The sequence below is a fragment of the Mauremys mutica genome, chromosome 11, assembly GCF_020497125.1.
Source record: "Mauremys mutica isolate MM-2020 ecotype Southern chromosome 11, ASM2049712v1, whole genome shotgun sequence".
In the NCBI taxonomy this organism is placed as follows: domain Eukaryota; kingdom Metazoa; phylum Chordata; order Testudines; family Geoemydidae; genus Mauremys; species Mauremys mutica.
In genome coordinates, this window is record NC_059082.1 from 75178091 (window position 1) to 75197416 (window position 19326).

General features: G+C 42.3%; 1 protein-coding gene across 7 annotated transcripts in view; it reads right to left on the minus strand.

The window, feature by feature from the left end:
- Nucleotides 1-19326, minus strand: part of MAD1L1 (mitotic arrest deficient 1 like 1) — a 505376-nt gene that overhangs the window by 455820 nt on the left and 30230 nt on the right. The window contains exon 1 of one of the 7 annotated variants that reach the window (XM_044980784.1): nt 13186-13242. The exons of 5 other annotated variants lie outside the window; for them this stretch is intronic. The gene's annotated coding sequence lies outside the window, so the exon portion shown is untranslated. Of the gene's footprint in view, nt 1-13133; nt 13243-19326 lie in introns of those variants that run through there. One more of the 7 variants, XM_044980782.1, reaches the window with a different exon arrangement.

Below are 19326 nucleotides of genomic sequence, written 5' to 3' on the forward strand. Positions count from 1 at the left end.
CAGCACTAAAACCAGCCTAAGTCAGTCTGTTTAAAACTTTTTGTGTGTAATTTAACACCTATTTTGGTGCATTTTAAACACCTATTTAACTTCTAATGGCTGACTAATTACATTTTGAATAAGGGAAAATGTCACCTCTTCAAATTTAAGGTTTTAAGAACCAGGGTCGCCCAGAGGGTTCAGGGGGCCTAGGGTCTTCAGCAGCGGGGGGCCCCCGCTTCGGCGGTAATTCGGCGGCAGGGGGGGGTCCTTCCGCCCCGGAGCGGAAGGACCCCCAGCTGCCGAATTGCCGCTAAAGACCCGGAGCAGAAGCAGCTCTGGGAGCCCAGGCCCCGCAAGAGTTTTCCAGGGCCCCCGGAGCGAGTGAAGGACCCCGCTCCAGGGGCCCCGAAAAACTCTCGCGGGGGCCCCTGTGGGGCCCGGAGCAAATTGCCCCACTTGCCCCCACCTCTGGGCAGCCCTGTTAAGAACTCACAAAAAACCTAAACTTACACCTCCTACTGTACCTCCAGCACAATCAAAGGTGACACGTCTTCACATGCTTAATATTTCTGCATTTAAAAAAAGAAGGGGGAGAGGAGACAGAGCAGTGAATGGAATAGTACTCGTCTGAAAGAAAGAGGGAGCCACAAGCAACCCCAACTTCTAGAGGTCTCTTCATCTAGAAAATGCTCTCCATATTTGGACAGTAGTATCAGCAAATTCAGTTCCTTCTGGCAAAAGTGAAAACTGAATTCACCTATAAATCCAGCATTTGAAAGTCTGGTTAACCATTTGGAGCAGGAAAGGGACTCACTTGTGTGAAAGTGTTTTAGCAGGGCTCTTGGAAAACATAAGGACAATTAACTGCTAATTCTCTGCTGGACCAAGTACAAAAGCACCAATGAACCCAAAAATGCATAATTTGGGAACAAGAGTCAGACAAGTGGCTGAGAGAGATTCTACTCAGCATCAGAGATTTTGGACCGAAAGAGTTTTGCCCCACATCCCACAAGTTAAATCAATATGGGCATCCCAACAACTGGTCTCCTGTGTTTCAGTCCTGCCTTCAGTATATGCCAGGGTTCAACAGCATCTGCTTAGTCTTTCATTTTGGAAAAAAAGATAAAGAATAGGGAGCTACACACTATTTGCATTTTATTGTAGCATCCTATTTTTTGGTCATTCTGTTCAAATGTCAAGCATAGAAGGGTGGAACACAAAACTCAGCAAGAATACACATCATATACAACGTGTCCTGCAAGTGAAAAGCTTCAGAGTCCTAAAGAAGGCACAATGCTATCTTTTGTTGTGTACTATATTTTGTGTTGCAACATTTTCTGTTTATTCTCAAGAACAATGATGTCAATGATGCTTGCCTTCAACACGGAAGTCACGGCACTCCACATAACATGACATCCAATCTTCAGTTTTGAGGTGCCCCACAGGAAAAGAAAAGCAGAGCTGTTAAAGTTAGATTTGAAAATGTTTAGGCAGGATTACAATGCTCTTCAGGCTGCAATGAATAAGAGATTTGTCCTTCAAAGGGGATGCAGCTCAGCCAAGTCATCACTGTAGGCTTCCAGATCTCTCTGCAGCCAAACTGGCAGTGATGTATTCTAATAGCTGGAACCATCTGGCCAGATGGGAGAGGGAACATGGCAGATGACACAAGCACAAATCCAGGAGACCCATACAAACTGTTAGCCTGACTCTTAAGAATTTGCTGAGAGGTCCAACAGTGCCTATTTCACCAGATATCCACTGTTCTTTCCCTTGCTAAGTAGTGAATATTGCCTCTGGCTTTATGTACCTCCTGGGAAGCCTACTTTCATATTCAAGAAGAATTCCTGGGAGGAATGTAATGCCGGAGGCTATATTCATTGTCACTCTCTCAACTTTAGAGAAGAGAGAGTCATTGACATCTGTCTCTCCTAAGGATTCTCTTTAGTGATATCAAGACTGGACTTCACTGACAGTCAAAGTTAACGTGAAGCTTTAAACCCAGAAAGGGTATGTTTTCTGTACTCGTACCTCTGAGGTGAGAATGTGTGAACAGGTTGTTTATCTAACCTTACAGAGATGTTCAAGAGATTAGATTTATTCCAATTAAATCACTATACAGATTTTATTCCAATTAAGTCACTACACAGATAAATTTGCTAGAAACGAGGAATAGACTCCAGCTCTTAATAATGACAAGCACATCCACATATAAGCTCAATTTGTAGTACTGCTAACCCACAGGAGTGCCCTTTAATTGCTCTGCTGTTTCACATTACCGGGGTTTCAGCGCAGAGTTGACTAGTAAGTGTGACAGGGGGCAACCCTTCTTTTCTCTCTGTTTAGTTGAATGGGTTTTGATTTTTCAGCACAAAAGCTAATGCTTTATTACATGAATAATTCAAAAAATACTGCTGACTCTAAATCCTTCACTTCTCCCTGGTATTTATAAAGCATCCAGAAATATAGTTTTCTAGATTCCTGATGCTTCCTCCCTTACCCCCAAACCATCACAAGAAGAAACTGTTTTTTGGAATTTTAATTTTATTATGAAACATCAGACAATAAGTCCCGATAGCAGCATATACTATCACTAAGGCTACGATTTAGTCATGGGTATTTTTAGTAAAAGTCATGGACAGGTCACAGGAAATAAACAAAAATTCGCAGCCTGTGACCATACTAAAAATACCTGTGACTAAATTGGGGGAGGGGGTGTGCTGCTAGGGGGAGGTGTCGGGAGGGGGGGCACTGCTGGGAGGGAGGCACCTGGAGCCAGCAGCACCAGCTGCCGGGGGCCATGGCTGCTCCAGCCGGCCACCCGGGGATCGCTGCCTGGGGCCACAGACTGCAGCTGCTCCGGTCAGCCAACCAGGGATCACTGCCGGGAGCCACCAGAGCAGCGACGGGTGTGGCTAGCCCCGGAACCAGCTGCTTGGGTGTCAGCCACACTGGCCGTCGAGGATCCATGACATCCGCGACCTCTGTGACGGACTCAGAGCCCTAACTATCACACTTCACTACGTATTGTTCCAGAGACCCAAATGAGAGTGTTACATTATGGATTATTTAAATAGGACTGTGTGTATTAAGCCAACCACACAACAGACTGATGCAATAGGCTGGATCACGCCTATGAAGTGCAAGTGTGATGCATGGCTTACAGTGTAAACAAGGGATCACTGATCATACGCGTCAAGGAATAAAGATTATGTTTTCAAACTTCTCAAGTCATTTGTATGCTCTCTTTTCTCAATCTGCCAGATAAAACAGTTCTTAATTCAACTATTTTTTGCATGAGGATGTTTGAGGCCTTCCATCTCTGCAGCATTTTTTCTTTAACTATTAGGGAAGCAGGGAGAATCCAGTGTATTTGGGGATCAATGAGGGACAAAACCCTTGGAAATGGGGGAGGTGTAGGAAATCCTGGGATACACCATTAGCCCCAGAGCATTCCCACAGAATATGTGGCAGAATTCCTTCTACATTCAGATAGCACCCGCAGGCATGGTTGTTTTTTCCCCAGTCTTTTTCCATTTGTCACTGACTAGGATTTATCACAACTTTGTTTTGTATGAAAAAAATCTATGGCAAGGTCCAGGAAGGCTCTTTCCATATTAAGGACAATCCTAGGCTTTAGTAAATTTGAGACTGTAAGCTTTGCCCTATATTGTTTTCAAAGGTTCTAAAATGAACTCTGTGGATGACAATTATTTTTGTTCAAATTTCCAAAAGTTCAACTCCTGTTATAAATCATGTCTGGAAAATTTCAGCTCAAAATCTGGACGTTTCAGCAAGTTATTAGTGCCTGATTCCAGGGGATTGGAATGACAAATATCATACAATATTATCTAGATTGGTCACTGCCACTCCTGGAGTAATATATATTAGCAAAAACTTTGCAATAAAGGGAGTAAATGTTTTCCTGAACTTGCAATTTAATCTAGCAAACTTAATATTTATTAATGTTGATGCTGAAAGGATATTCTTGCACTGTGGGATCTTACACCTATTAGCCTTAAGATTCTAACATGAAATATAAACACTGTTAATAATGCAATGCTCTATTGTTTAATTAAATTATTTTTCTTTGTAAAATGTACTATAGCAGCAGTTAATACCACTTTAACAAAATATAAGCTCATGTAAAATATTTAATTAATTAAAAGAATCAAAGTAGAAGAAAGTGCCCAATGTTTAGTGTATACTATTTCATGGTGAAGTCACTATGGAAGTTACTCATAAAATTTGAAATTGTGGGCTCAGAACAATCTTTGTGACAACAATCTTTGTGATATGTCAAAGGAAAATGGTAAATAATTATTAGAGAGAGCTCCATCAGAAAAATTTAAAGAACAGATCTAGAATCAACAGAACAACTATAAAAACTACTCACATTGATACCCCAGCAAAGGATATTTTTCAGGATATTTGGATTATTGTGAGCAAAAAATAGTATATGAAAACCCCAGAACAAAATGAATTTGAAGATATATCAGTTGGAAGTGAATTCTAGGCATACATATGCAAATAAGTCCAACCATTCAAAGAATAGAGGGTCATTAGAACACCCACAGAAGACTCTCAGCCAACAAATGGGCTTAAATGAGAGCCCAGGATAACCTCCTGCCAGTCAGAACACGGTGAAATTGTGAATCTGCAAGACCATCATTCAGGTTATGCCACTAAATGGGAACCATTCAATGAAAGTCACTCTCTCCAGATCTCAAACCAGTGGATAGAAGCCAGTAAACAGACCCCACTCCCACTAGCCTGAGAACCATTATGGAATTACAGGTTCTGAGGAGGGATCGCTGCTGGGAAATTTAACTCCTGAACCTCCAAATTAACCAAAGGAAAGACAATGACAAACAGCCGCAAGGAGCTAGATTCTCCTGCAGCTCCTCAAGCAACTCTATGGAACCTCTGATGGTGCTACTGTGCAAAGATACTTCCCAAGACATTTGACAATACTTGCCTTATGCTACAGAAAAACAACTTAGCTTTGAAGGCACATCACTTGACTGACCTGATGGGTGCATGAGGTATTGCTAGAATTTAACATCAGTTAGTTCACATGGAAATTATTGTTCAGGCAGCAACCAGAATTATCTAGGGAAGGCCTAAAGATCAAGTATTAGTGCATTAGGCCCAGACTGTTTTGTTAAATTCCAGAATAGCATGGGTAAGACCTTGTTATCTGGACGAACCTAGAAGGGCAAGACAGAGCAAGTAGAATTCTTTTTAAGATAAAACTCTTCTATCAAACATACACCTTTCTGTCACAACTTTCCCCTAGAGGGAAGATACCACAGCAGAAAGACCTCATGTTATAGATTACAAGAGTATTATTCTTCTGGAGCTGCTATCTGATAGCAAAGGGAGTTAACTACTGTAACTCAAACTGGCAACTGACGTGCAATGTGCATTTGATTGTCTACTTTATAGATTTCACAGAACTTATGGTTTGGCATTGTTAATATTTGCCTGAGATAATCCTTGTAAAATAAACTCATTTACTGAAGTTTTGCATTCTTTTCCATAGTTTTTACTGATCACATTGTGTTCCTAGATTCCTATCAGACCTGCATATTAGCAAGCAGTAGCACAAAATCCCTGACCTTGAGGCAAGAGGAACTATTATTAATGGCTGTCTGCAGGTCCTTGTGAGAGTCTACACTATATTTTTAGTCATTTTGTATGAAATTATTTGGCATCTCCCGTATTATTCTTATTTACACCCAATTATAATCACATACCTCTTCTGTCTCACAGCTAGAACTGCCATTTTGAACAGGAGTTGGAGCTACCATTTTAGTTAAAGCTACATTAACTTGGAAAAATCTTTTCTTTTTTAAAACTCACCCAATGACTTTTTAGTCACAGGGGAAATTAGACTTAGAAAGAAGAATAGAGTGCTTATGTGGGTTTAAATGGGGTGCTAGGATATTTTCAGGTAGGGGAATGGGATTAAGCCCACTGTTGCTATGAATTAAAAGCTGTTTCAACTCACACAGACTACTTCAAGGTTTGTAACAACAGGTGTTTCACCACTGGTGGTGACAGAACGTGAATCATGCTGGTTTCAGCAAACAGGTAAGAATCCTTACGGAAATGTGAAGAATCAATGGCTTATGCCATTGTTTGTTATTTATCAACAGTGGAACAAAAACAACAACAAACAGACAACAGTTAAGGAAGCTGTTGGCATAGATCAGTGGCATATTTGTTGCACAGTTATTTGTATTATGGTAGCACCTAGAGGCTCCAGCTGAAATCAGGGCCCCATGTGCTAGGTACAACACCCACATCTAGGTAAGACTGCCCCTTCCCCAAAGAGCTGACAATCTAAATAGACAAGACAGACAAAGGGTGAGAGAAAGGAAGTCATCTTATTTTGACTTGATGGGGATCCTCTGAGGCAGCGAGATCATGTGATTTTCCCACAGTCACCTGAAAAGTCTGTGTCATAATCCATAAACTGAACTCAGGTCTCCCAAATCTGAGACCAGTGCTTTAACCAAAGGACCCTCCCTTCAAGTGCATTCTAGGAGTGTACCATTTTATCCTGCCTCAACTTGAGGCTCAGGTTTTTGCATGGCCTTAACCTCCTGTTCAGCTATTGCATGGTTTCCACACTGCTCCCCACTCTGTTCATTGGCCATTCACAACCCATTTGTCAGATCCTGGTTTTAACAAACACTGTGCGCACAACCTCTCACAATGAGCAGGCCTCCACCATCAGTCTCAGGCCTCTGACTTAATCAAAGTACCGTTCTCGCTCAGCTGTCCACAAGCCGACAACTCAGCTGAATAACTTCAGGAAAATGAATTACACACATCCCCAGACACATGTAAATAAAATGAAGAAATTTCAGATTTACAGTAGCTGCCTTCAAACCCTCTCCCCCAGCTCAGGGAGGATTAAAAGGACTTCAAAGAAGCCCGAGTTCCAATTAAAACAGTGTGACCACCCCAGGGATGCAAGAACATTCCTGATTAGTGAGATGCGCTCTTTGAACTGTTTAGCTAAAAAAAGCTTTCAGAACTTTAAACAAATGCAGTAATGCTCTCGCTTGACTTTTTATTTTTTAAAGTTTACAAAAACATTAATATTCAAAGTGAAGGACAAATAATCGCTCAAACCAAAAGTTTTATGCAAGCCCACTAGTACATCAGCATTGGTGAATGTAAAATGACTCAGCAAGATCTAATGCAGGAATTTCAGCACTATTAGACGGGGTCAAATCTCTAGACTAGAAAGCGGAACCAGAGAAGCATCCGAGTTTTTAATGGGGTGCTGGAACACCCAACATGACCCCCAGGATAGGACAGGAGCAATTCCCAATCCAGTGCTACAAACCACAAAAATCTTACCAGCCCCCTAACCTCTTCTCTTCACTACGGGGCACAAAACATCAGCCCCACTGGCAGAAGACCCTTCTAGTTCCAAAATTCTGCCTTATCTCCACAGCATCCACTCCACAGAACCCCAATTCCAAGCCTCCTAATACCAAATCCTCCAACCCAAGATGCCAGTAAAGACTTCATCTCATCAGCATGCATCAATGTAAATGAAATCCTTGTGTCGTTTTACGCCTAGCACTACAGATCAAGCAAAACCCCACAACAGCATTCTGTTCCCAAAAAATAAAAAAGTTTGCATTATGTACTCTGAAAGTTTCGACATCAAAAAGAGTGATGGACATAAGTACACATGGTGGGGAACTAACTGTGTCTTGGAGTGTGCCAAAGCCATTATATTATAAATGGATATAATAAACCCTCCAGTGAAAGCCAAACCCCCATCACCATCACCCACAAATAATGAATAATTCATTTCAGAAGGAAACAAACAGATTTAAAGACTCATTCATAGAAAGTGCAACTGCTGGAGTGTAATCGCATTAAAGATGTAAACAGCAGCATTTCAGCAATTACTGTTCTCCTTTTGCCAGCTCACTCTCCATCAAACCCGTATGTCAGCTCAGCTGCCTGCATCAAGCACAGGGTTCAGAACAGCCAAAAGCAATTACAACTTCCCTGCCTCTCTGCCACAGGCTTCTGTGACTGGGATTAAGATAAGGGCTGGATTGGTGTCACAAGCACTCTGACACCATCTTGGCTTACTGCTATAATAAAGTTTCAGTCACTTTCAATGCCTGAAGCTACTATGGGAGGCAATAATAAACTTAACAGATCTACAGCCTATAAAATTTGAAATGTATTTATGGATTAGAGAAGAGATGCACATTCTCCCCAGTAAAGAGAAAGAGAAACCATTGTAACTGCTTTATACTTTACATTGCTGTTTCTCTGCTCTTCCCTCATAAACACAAGTTCTGCATTAGGATTTGATTTGTGTGTGCTGTAAACTACAATATAAAAAGGCACCTATAACCCACTAATCTTTTTTTTCTTTTTTTTTTCTTAGGGGGGGGGGAGGAGCAGTGAGGCCATTCCAGAGCCAGTCACCGTAGCTTCACCTATGAAGAAATGTTGAGCCTCAGACTGGATTTCAGCTAGCTGTCCATTTCCTACTTACTAAGACCCAACCCTCCCTGGGATTTGGGGCTTGCTGCTCCTGCATGTTAGTAGTGTGGCTACGAAGGGCATATACAACACTTTCATGACTGAAGCCAGGGAGCATCACATATGCACAGGACCTCAGAGGCCAACTGAGGCTGGTCACAGTTGGGAGAGGTTGTCTGAGATTGGGGAGATATTGTAGGCCATCTGTATTTTGGAATGTCGGCATTAAAATTGTTTTACATAAATTTTGTAACAGATGCAGCCCCCGGGATGGGTGCAGAGAACACATACAAATGAATAAATAAAGCTGCCATGAAACCAGTAGGCAGATTTGAGTCACAAGTACACAGCTGCTTTCATTGGCTTCCTCCCTTCCTCAGTTCCTTTGGATCCCAAACTTTGTTGTTATTTACTAAGGAGTGTTTCAAACCACTTCAGCAGTGCTGGGAATTCAACTTGATTCTCTGTTAGTGGAAAGGCACTCTCCAGTCCCAGCTCAGCCCTCCCTCCCCCGCTGAGTCATGCTTTCCCTAATGAAACCCACTGATTTCAGCACTCTCTCTCAAGAATGGAAAGATCAGAACTGCACATTTCCTATTATGTTTCATAATTAACAAAACTGCCAAAAACAGGATAAAAAAAAGGCCTAAGAAAGCCAAGTTCCTTTGCTTAAGAGTCACTTTGCATAAATGTTAGTGCTTTATTCACTGGACAATCATGTAATATATCCAAGATTATTGGACTCAGATAATGAATTGTCCTGAAGAGCCTCATCATACCACTGATGAACAAAATCTGCAGCATACTGAAGAGAGACAATGCACTCTTTGCATTGAATTAGTATGAGTTATAAAAGGCCTAATCGCAGGTATTATTCTTAGGACTGGATCTATCCCACAGAACAAAGGAACATGACCAAGATGACGTCAAATCTTTTCAGGGGCTCTACCTCTCATCTAAGAGGACAATCCCTCTAAGGACTTGTCTACACTACTCGCTGGATTGGAGGGCAGCGATCTAGTATAGACACAATAAATTGACCACCGAGCGCTTTCCCGTTGACACCGGTACTCCACCAGAATGAGGAGCGCAAGCGGAGTTGACAGGAGAGCGTCAGCTGTTGACTTACCACAGTAAAGACACTGCGGTAAGTAGATCTAAGTATGTCGACTTCAGCTACACTATTCACGTAGCTGAAGTTGGTATCTTGGATCGATCACATGTGGTAGTGTAGACAAGCCCTAAGAAATAAAAGAATACGGAAGGGGCTAGAAGTATTAGCCTCTAAAATAAAACCAACATTATCCTGTATATTTGTCTCCCAACTACAGCTACCCTTGAAGGTTGGAACCAGATGTGTTCTTCACTAGCACTGGAGGGACCATGCTCAAACTCCTAGTGCAACAAGCATGACCAGCTATAGGAGATTCAAATATTTCCTTCAGGGAAGCTCCATCTTCCAACCCTGGCCAGCATGTAAACAAACAGAAATCCCACATGCACATTTACCAGCACTTGCGTAAAGCCGTCCAGTTTACCTAATTTAAAAAAAATGTTTATGCATAAAGCTGCCCACAGACAAGGAGGGGGAGCTGCTTATTGATTTCACATCAGGGCTACTTCAGACAAGAGGGTGAAGAGAACATAATAGTCAAGTCCCACTCCCTCCTACATCCTCCCCTCAAAAAAAGCATAAAGCTTTGAATACATGAAAATAGCTCAGCTGTGTAGTCACCCTCAGAAAAGCCATCAATTACCCAAATTGGTTATGAGACAGGGTCAGGGCTGCTCTGGAACTAATTTCTTGGGGAAGAGAGAATTTTCACTAGAAGGAGGGGTTTTCTCCTCCTCCCTCCCCCTTCACACCCTCACTCGCCTGCAATCATGTCATGCCCCAAGGAGACAGCAAAAGAGGATTTCATTAATAAATTTATTTCAACTTTCTTTTCAATGGTGCTGAGAAATGTATGCAAATCCATTCGTAATTAGGTTTAAAAATTCCATTTCATGGGATAATCAGACTTCAAAAAACTCAATTTTAGTTTTAATCAGATTTTAACAAGGATATTAAGTCCATTTCGTTCAGAAGAGGGAGAAATGGTGAATTTAACACAAAATGTATTCAAGCTTAGCCCTGGGAGATAATTAAATAAAATTAATTTGGCAAGGGTTGCCTGTAAATGGAAATACTCCAGTCAGCAGAGCACGTTTCTGAAGGAAACAAAAGCAGTTCATTACTGTACAAACAGATACAAAGCTTATTGTTCAGACAGAAGGGAACTGCAGCTCTTCTATAACAGCATGATGACCTGGGCTCTCAAGCTGCCTCTGACAAACACAGCAGGTTACAGAGGAGAAACAAGCAATGATGGGGGTCGGTGTTTCCTACCCTCTTCAGCTAAGCACTTTAAACTCACCAGGGAGAGAGTGAGTAAGAAATGAAAAATGCAAGTAACAACACACACAGATGTGAGAAATTCAAACCATTATAAACAGGAAAGATTTAAAAATGATCTGACTGCAGGGGCTTCTCTCTAGGGAAAGAGAAACACAGATGATTTTAAGAGATCATGGGCAAAATTCGTACCAGGTGTAATTACATCAAAGTCAATGGGAGATGAATTTGGCCCCATGTACCATGTCTAAATCCCAATCTGACATCTAAAGTAGACGATCATCTCCTGGCCAACACAGTCAGACAGACAAGTGGACTTTGTACAAGCAGTAGGAAGAATGTAAACATGCAAATCTAATATGCACCCACGAGCTGCCAGAAGTTTTCCATTTTGAAAAGTCACAGGAACATTGTTTAGAAGAAGGGAAGATCCCAGCAGAAGTCAAAACGCTATACAATCTCTAACACATTTTCACTCGTTCGCTCTTATTCCCTACTCCTCTCTTCTCGTTCCTTCCCCCCCCCCCCCCACTCAGGTTTATGCCTCTTTTCATATTGCTCCTTCCTCTTGAAACAATACCGAGTTCCAATCGACCAATCACTGTCTTTCTCCCCTTCGGACTCATTTCTTAATCAACAACTTCCTTTCTTGTCTTTGTCACCAATAATCTCTTTGTATCTCATTTACCTTACTTTTATCTCCTGTCATGTTTGTATAAGCTCTTTAGTGCGAGGAACTTGTCTCTTTCTTGCAAATTATCACAAAATTGTAGTGTTATATAAATCCACATAAGAAGACCTTAAGAAAATATTAAAACTGCATGGTTAAGCTCCCCAAAGTCAGTAAATTGCAACGTGAAGATTGTAAGCACCAACCTTAGCTCTGCCCCCTACAGTGTATGCATTAAGGTCCTGATTCAGGTAAGCACTTAAACACATGCTTAACTTTAAATAGAACTTAAGCATATGCTTAAATATGTGCTGAAATTCCCTTAAGTAGGAACACTTGCCTGAATCAGAGCCTGAAAACAGTTTACTTATGTGGAGACACAATTTCTCAAACATATCATATTTTTCTTACAGCCTTAGATACACATGTGCGGCACTTTATATTACTGGGTACTCTATGTTGGGGATAGACAATTAACTGTATACTATAGATAGATTAAGTACAACAATGTAGAATTATAAGTATGTCATCCATAAGTCACCTACTTTGCAGCTATGGTAGCATCACAAGTAACTGCCACATCCCCTGAATTCTACTTAAGTAAGGCTGCATCATGGTTGAAATAAAAATGTACAGGACATGGAAACAAAGATTAAGAAAAAAACCTTAGAGAGAAAAGAACTTATGGAAGAGTATACGTTTGTAAGAATAGAATGGACCATTACAATTAAAACAGTGCAAGTATATACAAATGTCAACATATCACAAGATGTTTTTTCACATCTACAGTTAAAGAAAAATGTGGAATATGTTATAATGGATTAGTTGAGAAATAGTGCGGTGTTCTATCATTGACGGTATCATAAGGTATATAAAGAATAGTACACACAGCCACCTAATCCTACCTCCTCCACGGTCAGATGTGGAAATACAATACCATGTTAGACCATTTTCTTTTTCCAAATAACTATTTCTCACTAATGGACTTTCAGATATACCAGTTGTGGGCACTGCCAATTGCATTCCAACCACTTCCAAACAGACAAGATGATAGGTACTCTGTCACCAAGACAAGTGGTCCAGCTATGCAGAAGGCAGGAGACATCTTGCCAAAATCCCACTGGAAGCCATCAGGACTAAATGGGATGCTAATCACCAGCAAGTTTCATGTCATCAACGTCGCCCTGAACTCTGTGGATGCTCAATTTGCAGGCAACCACCAGCTGCCACAAAACATTGAGTCTGGGAATACAAGTAGCACACAGAAATCACTGACCAACTGCAAAATGTAATTTGGCCAATTGGACATGCACTAGCCAAACAGAATAAAAGGGAATTCCTAACTGGATTAAACTATCAACTTTCAACCGGAGTCAACAGCAGATCTGTGAAGAATCACAGGAAATTACCCAAGCCAACTGATGAATAGACTAGAAGTTGAGTCCCCATCTCAGGACATATATATGAAGCACTAACACCTCCAATCAAAGACAGTGAGCAAGATGCTCTGCACTTGCCCTCCCAAAGAAAAGCCAGCAGGATACTAAGACCTCCCTTAAAAGCTTTTTGTATATAACAGAAACAGAGGGACAATTCCTATCCAAACCCCTGGCTGAAGAGATCCCATTGAAAGAGAAACTGTTCAGTTCTCCTGTCAGCAGGATGTGTCTTGAGGCGGAATCTGGAATTTCAGATTTCTCTTTACCCCAAATATTCCATTGCCATGGAGAAAAGTTTTCCTGACTATCTTCACTTTCCCAGGGAGCCTGACCTCTCACATGTAATATCACTGATGTGATCAGGTTTTCTGGAATAGAACTGAAATGGTAAGTAGAGTTCAATGTCAGTGACAATCTACAAACTCCAAAAAGGACTTCTTAAGTTACGCAACAACGATGAGAACCATTTTCTATTACACTGATCAGAAGACACAGCACTTGTAAACCAGGCTGACATCATCAGAGATCAGGATGGGGGTAAGGAGGGGAACAGATATGAACTGAGAATGAGGCATGAGGCAGAAAAGGAGAGAAGACAGATTCAAGAACAATGGAGACGTTTCTAGAAAGGCCAAAATGGCATATACACTGGATGGTGCTCAGAGTCAACTCTATAGTTTCAAATTCTCTTTATAACAAGGTACAATAAAAATTAAGAACTGTTTCAATGTTAGCTAGTTTGTACCTGCCATTCCAGAGCTCATGAGTCTCATACTGCAAAGCTGCTCCGTATACAACATGACTTCAGTATGAGAATGTTCCACTGTCAAGTGACTATACTAGGAAAGTTTGCAAAACATATTCCAGTACATCAGCAGCCATTAGGCAAAAACCACTAAATGTGCAAAAAAAGTTTCTCGGTATGCTCCCTGGACCCCTGACTGCATAAGAGACAGCAAGTATTCCTGCCCTCCCCTCCTATGGTAATTGATTAGGCTACACTGAGTTGTGGACAGGTTTTATTTGCCTCCTGCTGAGAAGGTTTGGCTCCATTTTCTACACATTTAACATTCTAGTCCCTCAGAAATCCTAATTTAAAACAGCAGCCCTGAACACTTCATTTCAACAGTCCAGGTCAGCGCTTTCAAAATTATCATAGGAAACTAATTGATTTCAGGTGTTTACTAAACACACAGATTCACTGGGGCCTCATCACCTCCCATCGTTGCTTTCAAAACATAAATCTTTGCAAATTTCTCAGACATAATTCCCTAGATGACCCAGTTCAGTGTCTGCTTTCATTCAGCCTGCTCGCTTCAGGCAGTTCTTTCTAGTCTGCAACTCTTCCCCATCAATTCTGGAAGAACAGAGGTGTAAGCCAGCAAACCCACAGTACTGCACTTAACAGCATATCAAATGAAGCATCAAAGAGCAAGGGAGAGAGGCGGGAAGGCAGCAAGAAACAAATCAGATCAGAAGTTTACAACCAGGTTTGTGTGTTTGATTTTACCTCCTCAGCTAAAAGTGCAAGAAGAATAGGATTGATTTCAGGAGACACCATCAACTTAACAACCCTACTTCTGTAAATCATTTATCTATTATCGTAACAAGTCAAAATTTATAAAGTTACTTACCTGTACAGTAACTGAAGATTTTTGAGGTACGTTGCCTATATGTATTCCACTTCTGGTATACCATATGTACTTGAGATCGGAATTATTTGGTCAGCAGCATCTGTTGAGCCATGTCTGTGCCCTACATACCCTTTCACTCCCTGAGGGCATAAAAGACAAAGCAAGGCCAACAGATGCTTATAGTTCCTTCACCAATACAGAGTCCAGATATTACAAGTCTCCATAATAGCAGGGAAGGAGGATGGGGCATGGCATATATAGACAACATATTTCAAAGAACTTCACTATACAGGTAAGTATCTTTCTTCTTTTGAGTACTTGTCTATATTATGTGATTTATTTTTATTTATTTCGCAAGCAGTAACCTGATAGAGGGAGTCTAATTAAGGCCTGTAAAACAGCTCTGCCAAATCATGCATCAGATCATGTCATCTCTACTAAAGAATAACACATAATAAAAGTATGGATAGTTTTCCAAGTAGCTGCCTTACGTATGTCAACAATAGGGACACTTGTGAAAGAAACTACAGAAGTTGCTTGTGCTCTGGTGCAACAAGCCCCATCTTGACCAGATGGATCTAAGATAGCTATCTTATCACAACGTTTGATTCAGTCTGCAACCCATTTAGACAATCTTTGGGTTGACATTGCTTGACCCTTTGATCTTTCAGCAAAGGCAACAAGTAGTCTTGGGGAGACTCCAAATGGCTTTTTTCTATACAAATAAAAAGATAGGGCTCTAAGAATGTCTGAAGTATGGAGTGCAGCTTCTCCTCCAGAAGAATGTGGCTTTGGAGAGAAAAAAAAAAGTTCTGTAGCATCTTTTCATGCTAAGGATTAAGATGTTCTGCACATCTGAAGAATAAGTTCTTTCTAAGTCAATTAAACAGACAGCATCCAGGGCAGTGAGTGTGAATACACAGTCTTCCCTTTATCCTGAGAGATCATGTCTATGGGCAATGGTAACGAGAGTCTCATCAGTTCTGGAAACCAAAACTGCCTGGGATAGGCTGGAGCTAAGAGGATCATCAGTACTGTTTCTTGTCTGACCTTCAACACTCTTGCAATGAGAGGAATCAGTAGATATACATACTTGATCATTGCCTGTTAGGTTCACTCCCTCTGGGGCACCTGGCATTGGCCACTGTCGGTAGTCAGATACTGGGCTAGATGGACCTTTGGTCTGACCCGGAACGGCCTTTCTTATGTTCTTATGTTCTTATACTTCAGCTATCAAGACCAAGGTGTAAGGAATGTCTGCTTGAGATCCAGGACTCCAACTCACTGTAGAACAGGTGGTTTTGAATTTTCTCTTCCCATTAGTAATGAGCAAGTCTGTGTCTGGAAATCTCCATCAGCTGAACACTGATCGGCTGAACAGCCACATTGTCGAAATCTGATACAAGACAGACATGCTTTTGTTGTAATGGAGTCTATCAATGTTCCTATAAATTCTAAACTTTGAGTAGTTGTTAAGAGAGGATTTGCCATTGTTGATCTTGAGCCCAGAGTTGAAAACAACTTAAGGATGTATTGAATGTTGTCTGTGACCTGCTGAGAACTTCCCCAAATCAGCCAGTTGTCAAGGTATCAAGTAGACTAAAATGCCTCGCTTTCATGTGCTGCTACTACAACCAGACATTTCATAAACACTCTGGAGGTTGTTGGCAAACTAACAGACAATGCTCTGTACTGGTAGTGTGCCTTCCCAACTATGAACTTCAGGTATTTTCTCTGCACTAGGTGGGTGGAAACGTGTGTCTTGCAAATCGAGAGCTGCAAACCAGTCTAAAGGATCCAAGGTAGGAATTATTGAAGCGAGGATCACCATTCTGAATTTTAACCTACAGGAAAAGGAGTTCATACATGGCAGGTCAAGAACGGGATGCCAACTTGGGGGAAACTAGGAAAAAACCTGACTTAGGGGAACTAGAACTAGAAAACAACTAAAATAGAAACCTTTTCCAGAGGTGGAACCTCTTCTAACACTCCAAGAGTGAGGAGGGACTGTACCTCATGATCTAACAGTCTCTCATGACAGGGATCCCTGAAAAGAGATGGGAAAGGTGGGTGCGGAGTAGGAAGCTCCTGGGACTGGATTGCATAACCTTTCTGTATCATCTCTCTGACCACTGATCTCTAGTAATAGCATTCCAAGTTCTCTAAAAATAAATCAAGCTATCCCCCAATGGAGTGGGGAGAGGGTAAGGATCCTCTAACACGGACTCTCAATTTAACCATAACGGACTGCCTAGAAGATGGCATCAATCTTGCTGAGATTCCAGTTACAGTAGACAAAGCCTTCTCCTATGAAACTTTTGCCTTCTTCTGAGTGGCCTGTTTGGTCTCTGGTAAGATGAGCAGCCTGAAGAAACAGGAGGTTGCCTCAAGTATGGCTGGTGTTTCGGGGGTTTTCTTCTGGCCTGAAGGGGTGTAAATGCACAAGGATCTAAGTGTAGTCTTAGAATCCTTTGAAGAATATAGTGCAAGTTAGTCTTGGCACTGAAAAAGTTCATTCCTTTCAAAAGGAAAGTCTTCAGTGCTATTTTGGACTTCTCTAGGAATCCCAAAAGGCTGAAGCCAGGACCAGCACACAGTTAACGCTGGTGCCATACACTGCCTGACTCATTGATAGCAGCTTGTAAACAGTAACATGCAATGATCTAACCTTCTGTGACAATCACCTTAAGGTCTTCTCTGGCATCCTGTGGCATTCTAGCCAAGAAATCTACAGTTTATGCCAACTGAGATTGTTGTACCTGGAACGGAGAGACTGGTAATTGCTTATTCTAAGTAGTAAACTAGCTGATAAAGATCTTTTTCTTCCAAAAAGGTTCAAATTTTCAGCTCCTTTTCCTTTAGAGTAGATTTTGAAGTCTGCTGCCTCCTTCTTTCTTGACCTATGTAACTATTAATAGAAACTAGTGAGAGTAAAAATACTCAAATCCCAGAGGGGAGTTAGTATTTCTTATTTACTTTTTTCGAAGTTAGTGAGATTGATGCTGACATTTGCCACAGCAATTGTGCAGGTTCTAAAAATTGATCATTTACCAGCACAGCAAGTCCTTCAAGTGAAGATATACGGGAATCTCCAACACCTCCGCCATCCTGCACAGAATGTCTTGGAAAGTTCTGTAGTCATCATGAGGAGAAACTTGGTGCAACAGTCTTGCCTGACAGCTAGGAAGAAATGTGTGCAGAGATTACCTCCAAAGATTGCCGGTGTTCCTATTCTGAAATTTGCAACTGTGAAGTTTCTGAACAGGAGAGTTGAGCAAGTTATTGCTGGTGAAACCTCAAAGAACCCTAACTATGGATGGCACAGAAGAACCGTGTTTCCTGTCATAGGACATGCTCCAGGCTGCTCGTATGGCCAGGAATAAAGACCGTACAGGTATTGAGCAGGTGGCTAGGGTTGGGGTGGGGGGGTACCAAACCTCTCTAATATTTCTTACGCTCACTCTGACTCCTAACCCTAGAATCCCTTTCTGAGAAGTAGGGGCCATAGGGTTGAGTATATAGGAGAGTTTTCTATACCAATCGTCTCCAAAGTGGGGTGCACAAGACGATCCATTGGGGGGCACGGCAGGAGGAAAGCCGCGGGGGGGGGGAGGCAGACGGAGGAGGGAGGGAACGAGCGAGTGGGGAGGCTGGTCCCCCCTCCCCGGCAGGCAGGGCCACCCAGAACGCAGGGGCTGCAGGGCCCTGGGCTAAGGGGGCCCCGGGGCCCTGGCCTGCAGCTCTAAAGCCCCTTTTGGAATGTGGCCCTGAGTCCTCCAGCCCGTGGAGGAGCAGGGGCAGCCGCGCAGCCAGCGGCCGGAAAGAAGCAGCGCTTTCCCCTTCAAAGCCGGCCAGAGAGAAGCAGCACTTTGAAGGGGAAAGTGTTGCTTCTCTCCCGCCGCTGGCTGTGCGGCTGCCCCTGCTCCTCCTGAGTCCTTCGACCTGAGTTCTCGCAGGGCCGCATTCCGAAAGGAGCTTTAGAGCTGCAGGCCAGGGACCCGGGGCCCCCTTATCCCAGGGCCCTGCAGACCCTAAAGCCCCTGCGTTCCGGGTGGCCCTGCCTGCTGGCGGGGGCAGCTCCCAGAATCGCGGAGGCGGTCCCACGCTGTGCAGAGCCACCTGCACACCCCCTGCACCAAACAGGAGCTGCCCCAGGAAAGTGCTCTGCACTTCCTGCCTGTCCCAGCCCTGAGTCTCCTCCCGCACCCCCACCCTGAGCGCCCTCCCAGACCCAAACTCCCTCCCAGACCCTGCATCCCCACCCTGAGCCCCCTCCCAGACCCAAACTCCCTCCCAGACCCTGCAACCCCACCCAGAAATAATGAAGCATATTCAATCACATTGTTCTCACTAAAAATATTAACAATTTTTTGTGAGAGCAAAAAGGGGTTTTGTACCGTTAATAAATAAAATACAATACAAATTTTAAAAATATTGTTTATTTCATCTTTATCTCATCCTTTTTAATTTCTATTTTTTGTATGTTTTATAATGTACATAATATATTAGTATAGTAGTACATGTATATAATTTATACATAAAAAATGTACATATATTGGGGGTGCGTGCTCAAAAAAGTTTGGAGACCACTGTTCTACACTACAATCTGAGGCATATTCCTCCTGCAGGAATCTGAGGATGGTGGAACCCTACTCGATGCCAAGGAAGGTCCTG